At 35.3% G+C, this 8,715-nt stretch overlaps 1 long non-coding RNA gene across 1 annotated transcript; it reads left to right on the forward strand.

Annotated features, from left to right (window-relative positions):
* Nucleotides 1-2,189: 2,189 nt before the first annotated feature.
* On the forward strand, nucleotides 2,190-5,746 carry LOC128981968 (uncharacterized). The gene is made up of 2 exons (XR_008489525.1): nucleotides 2,190-2,310; nucleotides 5,616-5,746. It is a non-coding gene; the product is annotated as an uncharacterized LOC128981968 (long non-coding RNA).
* The last annotated feature ends 2,969 nt before the right edge of the window (nucleotides 5,747-8,715 follow it).

Genomic DNA, 8,715 nt, shown 5'->3' on the forward strand with positions numbered 1-8,715 from the left:
GTATTTGCGAAGGTTTATATATATAATAGTTTTGCCAGCATATCTGCAAATATGCAAACTAATTGCTGTTCTTAATCTTAATATAAGAAGGTTTCAACTGACTACTATAAGATCCCCGTGCGTAGAACGGGCACACAGCTAGTAAGAAAAATAATCTTAAAAATAGTCAAAGTACGAAACGTCCATAAGAAATATATGAGGGAGAGTTTTTGTTTGAATATATCTTCAAAACGTAAACATGTATTTAAAAATGGATTTCGGCATTGAAATCAGCGTCATAATATAGTTTATAATGTGTCACAGTGTTATCATTACATTGAATTTTTGTTATTTATATCCAATATGGCGGATCCAAGATGGTGGCTAACTAAAAATGAGTTCCCTATCGAACTGAAGTACTCGCCACCCAGTAAACATCGGCGGTCGTCCCAAGTCAATATCTAGAAAAATTTTGTATACAAAATGCATGTTGCATCTTTTTAGCGAATTTCCCATATAGGGAATATTAGCAAATTTCCCATATAGGGAATAAGCTATTACCGTAGTACTCATAGTAAGACCTGGACCCGGGACCGATTTAATTTTTCATTTTGAGGTCCCTAGAGGCCAAAAACACCATCCGTTTAAATTCATATATATAAACGTGGGGAATAAACGTAGGTTTACATGTTTGTACCAAATTTCATCAAAATCGGATCATTTTTGCTCGAGTTATCGCGCTAACGCGAAGAATATTTATATATATGTGTCCGTTAGCGCGATAACTCGAGCAAAAATGATCCGATTTTGATGAAATTTGGTACAAACATGTAAACCTACGTTTATTCCCTACGTTTATATATATGAATTTATATATAATAAATATTCTATTTATATATATGTGTCCGTTAGCGCAATAACTCGAGCAAAAATTATCCGATTTTGATGAAATTTGGTACAAACATGTAAACCTACGTTTATTCAAACGAGTTCGCGATCCAGCATAATCGGACCATGGGAACGGGGGTTTATGGGGGGTTTTATGGGCTAAAAATTGGGTTTTCCCATTTTTTACCCTAAAAACAAAAGATTTGGCAATTTCTTTCTAAACCGTTATGTAGAACAAAAGTTTGTAAAAAAGAAATAATTTAGTATAGTGAAGCGCTGTTATATGTCTAACGGTCACAGAGAAAATTCAAAAATAGTGTAATTTAAAATTCCCATGTTATTCTTATGGAGAAAATGAAAATTTTTGTAGTTTACTTGTTTATGGATTTAAATATTGATAAAATTTGGCAAATTAATTTATTTCATTCTATACTATTGACGTATGGTAAAAAAACTTTTTACCTTCCCTGTAGCAGCAAACCTAAGCACTCGTTAAATCTATGCGTTATTTAAATAGGGAATAAATATGTCTTATTTAGGGAAATATTTTAGTAAAAATGTAATCAAACAAGTTGAAATTCGCTTAGTCTGCAGGTTTGCTGCGGTGGGGGTATTTTCTAAATGTGTCCAATGTTGGGAAAAGCTGCCATTTTTAATCGTGATTTAGGGAGTTTCCCGTAGACCGATTTTTGGCAACTTTCAATATGTCACTCTGCATACCCAACACTACAAAATAAAACCATAAAACGTTCTTGCAATTTTTATAAGGTCTTATCCTATATTTCTCTGACTATACCTTAGGTGTAATTATTTGTTTGTATTACTGCATTCTGTTTAGTTTATTTCATCTTAACTTAACCAATCAATAGTGTTATTAATACTTATAAAAGTCAAACGGGGTGAAGCCCGTTGGTAACAAACAACTAGTTCCTTTTAAATGTGAATACACATAAGGTTAACATGGGAAACTCCAGAACCACTGGGACGGAGCCTGAAAGGAGTTTTGAGATAACAATATGCCTATATGTTAATCGGGAATGTGAGCTATCATCACCCCAAATTTCAGCCCAATCCGACCAGGATTTTTTTGCGTTTACTTGTCACAAACATCCATACATACATATAACCAAACTTTCTCATTTATAATATTAGTAGGATTTATATTATATATTTATATTTATTGTTATATACATATAGTAACAAGAGCTGTACATATAGTAACTCTTGTTACTATATGTAGTGGGTGGACTATTTTGTTATAGCATTTTAATAACAATCTTCATATAAAATGTATGATATTATGTATGTTGTATACTGTACAGAGGGCGCAGGAGGCGATCTTCAGAGGTACTTCTGCAGGACCTGCTAGATAGTCAGGAGGAGAGATCAAGAGATGACGATGACAACCCACGTTGGATATCTGACATTGTATAATCTCTCAGAGTATGTAACTTCCAATCCTTTTTTCAAAATACATATTTCTTTTGACGTATTGTGTTATGGAATATGTAAAACATTATACATCACCAAATCTATTCAGTTCCGGTGTTTTAGCGAATTTCCCTTATAGGGAATAAGCTTTTACCTTAGAAGGTAAGACCTGGACCGAGGACCAATTTACCTTTTCGTTTTGAGTTCCCCAGATGCCAAAAAAACCCTCTGTTCAAATTCATATGTGTGTGTGTGTGTGTGTGTGTCCGTTAGCAGGATGACTGGAGCAAGAATGGTCCGATTTTGATGAAATTTGGTACGAACTTGTAAACCTACGTTTATTCTAACAAGTTCGCAAATTAGCATGATCGGGCTATGGGAACGGGCATTATAAACTAGCATGGAGGGTTAAAGTATAACATTTTGCAATTTCTTGCTATACAAATTTGTAGAGCTTAAAAAAAATATATAATTTAGTATAATGAAGCGGTATTGTATGCCTGACCGTTACGGAGAGAATTAAAAATACCCCCGCCGCAGCAAACCTGCAGACTAAGCGAATTTCCATTTGATTTACACTGAAATGTCTACTTAAAAATATAACATTTTTTCCCGATTTAAATAGAATTAGTTTAACAAGTACTTAGGTTTGCTGCATCAGGGAGGTAAAACTGTTTTTTTTATGTTAATAGTTAGTAAGAAATAAAAACATTTTTCAAATTTGATCAAAATATGTTCATAAACAAGCAAACTACAACAGTTTACTTATTCTCCATAAGAATAACATGGGAATTTTAAATTTACAATTTTTTGGAATTTTCTCCGTAACCATTAGGCGCATAATAACGCTTCAATATACTAAATTATTTGTTTTTTTAAGCTCTACAAAATGGTTTGGAAAGAAATTGCTAAATTTTATGTTTTTTGGGTCAAAAATGCGAAAAACCTATTTTTACCCCATAAAACCCCCCGTAAACCCCCGTTCCCATGGTCCGATCATGCTGGATCGCGAACTCGTTCGAATAAACGTAGGTTTACACGTTTGTACCGAATTTCATCAAAATCGGATCATTTTTGCTCGAGTTATCGTGCTAACGGACATATATTTTTATATATATATATATAAACTAGCTGACCCGGTGAACTTCGTATCGCCTAAGTTATAGGTCTCCCCTAAGACAGACCGATGGAAAGAAAGTACCGTTACGTTTAATTTTCAAGATGATCTCGTTCGCATCGCTCAATCACGTCCTGGTTGAAGTTCGTTCGCTACGCTCACTCACCTTTGGGTTGGAGCTCGTTCGCTACGCTCACTCACCTTTAGGTTGGAGCTCGTTCGCTGCGCTCACTTGCCTTCAGGTTAGCTCGTTCGCTACGCTAACTCGCCTCCAGGTTGAAGTTCGTTCGCTACGCTCACTCACCTTTTGGTTGCAAATTAGCTGTTGTCATAAATGTAAAAGAAATAATAGTGCTGCACCCTGTTGGTAATCCTTGTAACTTTAATGCTATTGAACATCATAGAACAGAACCAACTTGTTTAATTGAAACAGCTGTTAAGATTCATTAATTCCATTTCTCATAAGGTCAACATGGGAAACTCCAGAGCCACTGGGGCGGAGCCCTTTTAAGAATTTCGAAAGGGGAAATAGTTTACGTCCGATTCGCATACCTACAGAATTTACACACTAAATTTCATAACGATCGGTGAAGTCGTTCCGGAGGAGTTTGCAGACAAACACTGTGGCACGAGAATTTTATATAGTTTTTATTAATTAGTTTTAAATAAAGGAGACATTTTTTAGTAACAGTAAAAGTTTCTATTCTCAAAAACATAACAACAACTTATTTGTAAACAGATGTAAGTTAAACCTGAAGAATCATATGTTATTTTAAAAGCATAGAATATTAACTATCTAAACATCTTCCCCTTTGACAAATTCAATTTTTCTTTTTCTGATGAAAAATGAGTTTCTTCTGAATTGTTTAATATCAAATACAAAATAAAATATATAAATATATAAATATATAAATATATAAATATATAAATATATAAATATATAAATATATAAATATATATATATATATATATATATGAATTTGAACGGATGGTGTTTTTGGTCTCTAGGGACCTCGAAACGAAAAAAAAAATCGGTCCCGCGTCCAGGTCTTACCATGAGTACTACGGTAATAGCTTATTCCCTATATGGGAAATTCGCTAAAATGTGTCAATTTAAAATTCTAATGTTTATTCTTATGTGAAATAAATAAACTTTTGTAGTGTGCTTGTTTATGGTTATACAGGGTGATTCAAAAAGGACTTTACAACTTTGAAAATTCATATAAATCTTATTAAACAAGCTCTGTACAGCTGGTTTTGGTGTTGTTTTAAAGGAAAACACTTAAAGTTTTTTTTTACCTTAAACTAAAGATGTTCTATGTGACTTCCGTTGGATTTGGGGAAAATAATTATTTAGGTATGAAAAAATAGTGAAAACCGTTAAAAATGTGAGAGAAATTTACAAAATGTTTAAAGTAGGACGTTTTTTGACGGTGAAGGAGTGCGATACACCCACTTCTAGATCCAAACCACCCATAAAATTCCAAAAAGTCGCATTTTCAAATTTTAACCCCCCCAAAAATCCAAAATGGCGTACCTTTGAAAACGACAAAACACGTTTTTTTCAAACGGCTATAGCTTGAAAACGGTGAGAGCTATAAAAGATTTGAGGAAAAAACGTAGGTTTGGAATTAAATTTCCTACAAGACACTAATTGTGCGTTTTTCGAAAATCGCACTCCTTCACCGTCAAAAAACGCCCTCCTTTCATAATTTTTTAAATTTCTCTCAATTTTTTTACGGTTTTCACTATTTTTTCATACCTAAATAATTATTTTCCCCAAATCCAACGGAAGTCACATAGAACATCTTTAGTTTAAGGTAAAAAAACTGTAAGTGTTTTCCTTTAAAACAACACCAAAACCAGCTCTGTACCTTGTTTAATAAGATTTATATGAATTTTAAAAGTTGTAAAGTCCTTTTTGAATCAACTTTAATCAAATATGGCAATTTTGTTTATTTCATAATAAACAATCAACATTTCAATATGAAAAAAACTCTTTATAACCTCCCCTGTAGGAGCAAACCTAAGTACTCATTAAAATTAATGTTATTTAAATAGGAATTAAATCTGACAATTTTAAGGGAATATTTTAGTGTCTATCCATCTAGGTAAATGAAAATTTGCTTAGTCTACCGGTTTGCTGTGGCGGGGGTATTTGTTAATTTGCTGTAGTTGTTAATGAGACACTCTGTTTCAGGAGTCCCAACGTACTTGTTGTGTTCCAACTGCATGTGGCTGGCTCAATCAGTCCCGACTGTGGACTTAATTAATACAATTTCCATTCTTTTATGTTTATGTATAGCTTATTAAATATTATATTTATGGTTTCTTCTTCGTGGTTTTTTTTACCTACGTAACATCCATCTTTTTATACGTTTTATCATAGTACGTAAAGTAAAGTTTCTCAGTACAGTGTTTTGTAACCTGTGGTACTGGTATGCTAGCAGAGGCCACTGAAATGGTATGTTCTAACAAAGAATATTAAATGTCAGCATTCGTTCAAGGCAAGTTTTTAACTAAATTATAGTAAACAATAAGTAGTTAGCTCAAGGATGATATAATTAACGTATTAAGTGACTGACTGTAAGCAAGAGCACTCAAGTAAAATGAGCAAAATTAAAAAAAAAAAATACTGGAGACTGGAGACTGGTAACTCAGGTACTGTATTTGAAAGCCAAAGGAAACGGTTGGGAAACATTGTCTAAATTGGTGAATGTGCTTTTTCATTATGTTTTTTTTCTGTTTGTTTACAACATTTAACTCATGATATCGTTTATTAAGATTTACAACCAAAATATTGTCAGATAATGTGTCCCAAGTAACAAACTTTTTGCAGTAAAACTTTAGACAATATGTGATTCCATCACAGATTGAGTGTTTACAAAGTTTCACAAAATTCTCTGATGTATCTCCCAAGTTTTGATATTCAATTTTAATAATGTCTCCTGTTCCCATCAATCAGTAACTTGACTTTGTTATCTTTCATTGCACTGACACTTTTTATGCACATCCTCATATACAGGGTGTTTGGTAGTCAATTTTAAAGATTTTAAGGCATTGTTATGCACGCAAATTGTATGATTAGTAGTGAAGATCGGGATTTAACTAAGATTGAAGCTTAGCTCGGTGCTTCCCGTTCCCCAGCACTAGAGGCGTGTTGAGCTCGGTGCATCCAGTCCCCCGCACTAGAGGCGTGTTGAGCTCGGTGCATCCCGTTCCCCAGCACTAGAGACGTGTTGAGCTCGGTGCATCCAGTCCCCCGCACTAGAGGCGTGTTGAGCTCGGTGCATTCAGTTCCCGTACTAGAGGCATGTTGAGCCCGGTACATTCCGTTTCCGTACTAGAGGCGTGTTGAGCCGGGTACATTCCGTTCCGGCACTAGAGGCGTGTTGAGCCCGGTGTAGCTGGTTGGCGTGTTGAGCCCCAGCATCCGTTTTATTTCAGTTTCAGGAGATTTGCAGGAACCACCTTGGGGAATTAAACCCCACATATCTTGCTATATGAGGCTGTGGTCAGGCCTCAGATTACCTATGGTTCACTAGTCTGGTGGACAAAGGTGAATCAGGTAACTGTCATAGCCAAACTAGAAATCATGAAAAAGGCTCGGCACGCTACAGGCCACTGGAGCCTTCAGGAGCAGTCCATCAGCTACTCTAGAAGTTGGTCTAGGGCTGCTACCTCTGGACATCAAATTTGAAGCCCTTAAGGCAGCTTACCATCTGAGGGTTGCAAATCTGTGGAGGGAAGGCCTGTCAGGGGCAGGCCACTACGCCATTGCTAAGACTTTGGCTGTGTGTCCTGTGCTTGACATTTCAGGAAACATCTTCACAATCTAGGAATTGTCAATGACAAGCAGGAGTGTCGACTTTGCAACCTGTCCGATGAGACTGCAAAACACATTATTTTGGACTGCGACAGACTAGGGGCTAGGAGAAGGGTCTGTTTGGTCTAAAGCAGCCAGGTAATGAACCAGACGCTAACATTGGGCAAAAGCTCCTGCACCTAGTCAAGGCCACAGGCATTGGCTTATCCAGTTAGTGGCAAGTGGGATGCACAATAAGCTTCGGTTGACGTGCTTGGACCATGAGTCGATCCCTCTTCAATACAATCATTTTTGATAACCAAAATGGAATTGCCATATATTTATGTAAGATATAACCTGTGAAAGTATCTACCTAGTCACATATCAACAAAATACTTCCCCCAGACTAGATTAAAACTGTGTATTGCGACTATGTACAATCATTATTTCAATATGGAATTTTAGCTTGTGGTGGATTTTATCAGACTGTTTTAACTCCACTTTAAATAGTTCAAAAGTCTATAACTAAGATAGCACTCAACAACAATCAACGTTATCGCTCAGATCTTTTGTTTGTTGAATTTCAAGTTCTAAATATACCCCAACAGATCACAAAAATTATTATTTTATATATTCATTAAAAAAAAACTTTATGTTCCTACACATTACACATCAATACCATGCCAGATCAACAACTAATCATGGATTTACTACCCATAGATTAACGAAGTCAATAAATAGCACTTCTTCTTTATATCTTGCGAATATCATTTACTCGCAAATTCCACTAAAAATATTAAATCTCCTTCTACATGCGTACATACAAAAAAGTTATTGAGAAATGGCTGCTAGAAATTGGCCGTCATATATTTAGAATTTTTTTTTATCTCCATGTACATATAGCTAACTATGAATTTAGCAAGTGAAATTTAACAGACTGCAGTATGTCTGTGCCGTGTGCGTGCGTGTGTGTTGTGCCACGGGTACTTTCGCTTGGCTGGGCCTCAAGGAAAGTGCTTTGACGGCCTCTCATAAAAGAGCTAGGGCAAGTACCGTGGAGTCCTATTATATTGTTATCTTCAGGTCGCTGGAATTGTACCCCCCTGTAACTGTACCCCCTGCTGCTCATCGACAAAAAGGCGTACAATTCCTGCCCGTACACTTGGCTTATCACAGAATCTTATTTATTTAATGTAGGCAAGTTTGCAGTGAACCGGATGATTAAATTAAATAATTAATAACCCCATCAAAGGAAAACTGCAGACTAAGCATATTTCCAATTGCTTAGTTAGATTTTTTTTTCTTTAAAATTTTCAGATTTATCCACTAGGTATTTAAAAAACATCAACTTATATGTTACATTATGGTACATAGGTTTGCTGCTACAACTGGAAGGCAGCAACTTATTTCATCAATAGCTCAGTAGGAGATTAACAAATTTACCAAATTTGATAAAAATATATCCATAAAAAACAAGCAAACTACAACAGTTTAT

This window comes from Macrosteles quadrilineatus, unplaced genomic scaffold (genome assembly GCF_028750875.1).
Source record: "Macrosteles quadrilineatus isolate MER2022 unplaced genomic scaffold, UCM_ALF_1.0 Scaffold_64__1_contigs__length_664444, whole genome shotgun sequence".
Taxonomy (NCBI): Eukaryota; Metazoa; Arthropoda; class Insecta; order Hemiptera; family Cicadellidae; genus Macrosteles; species Macrosteles quadrilineatus.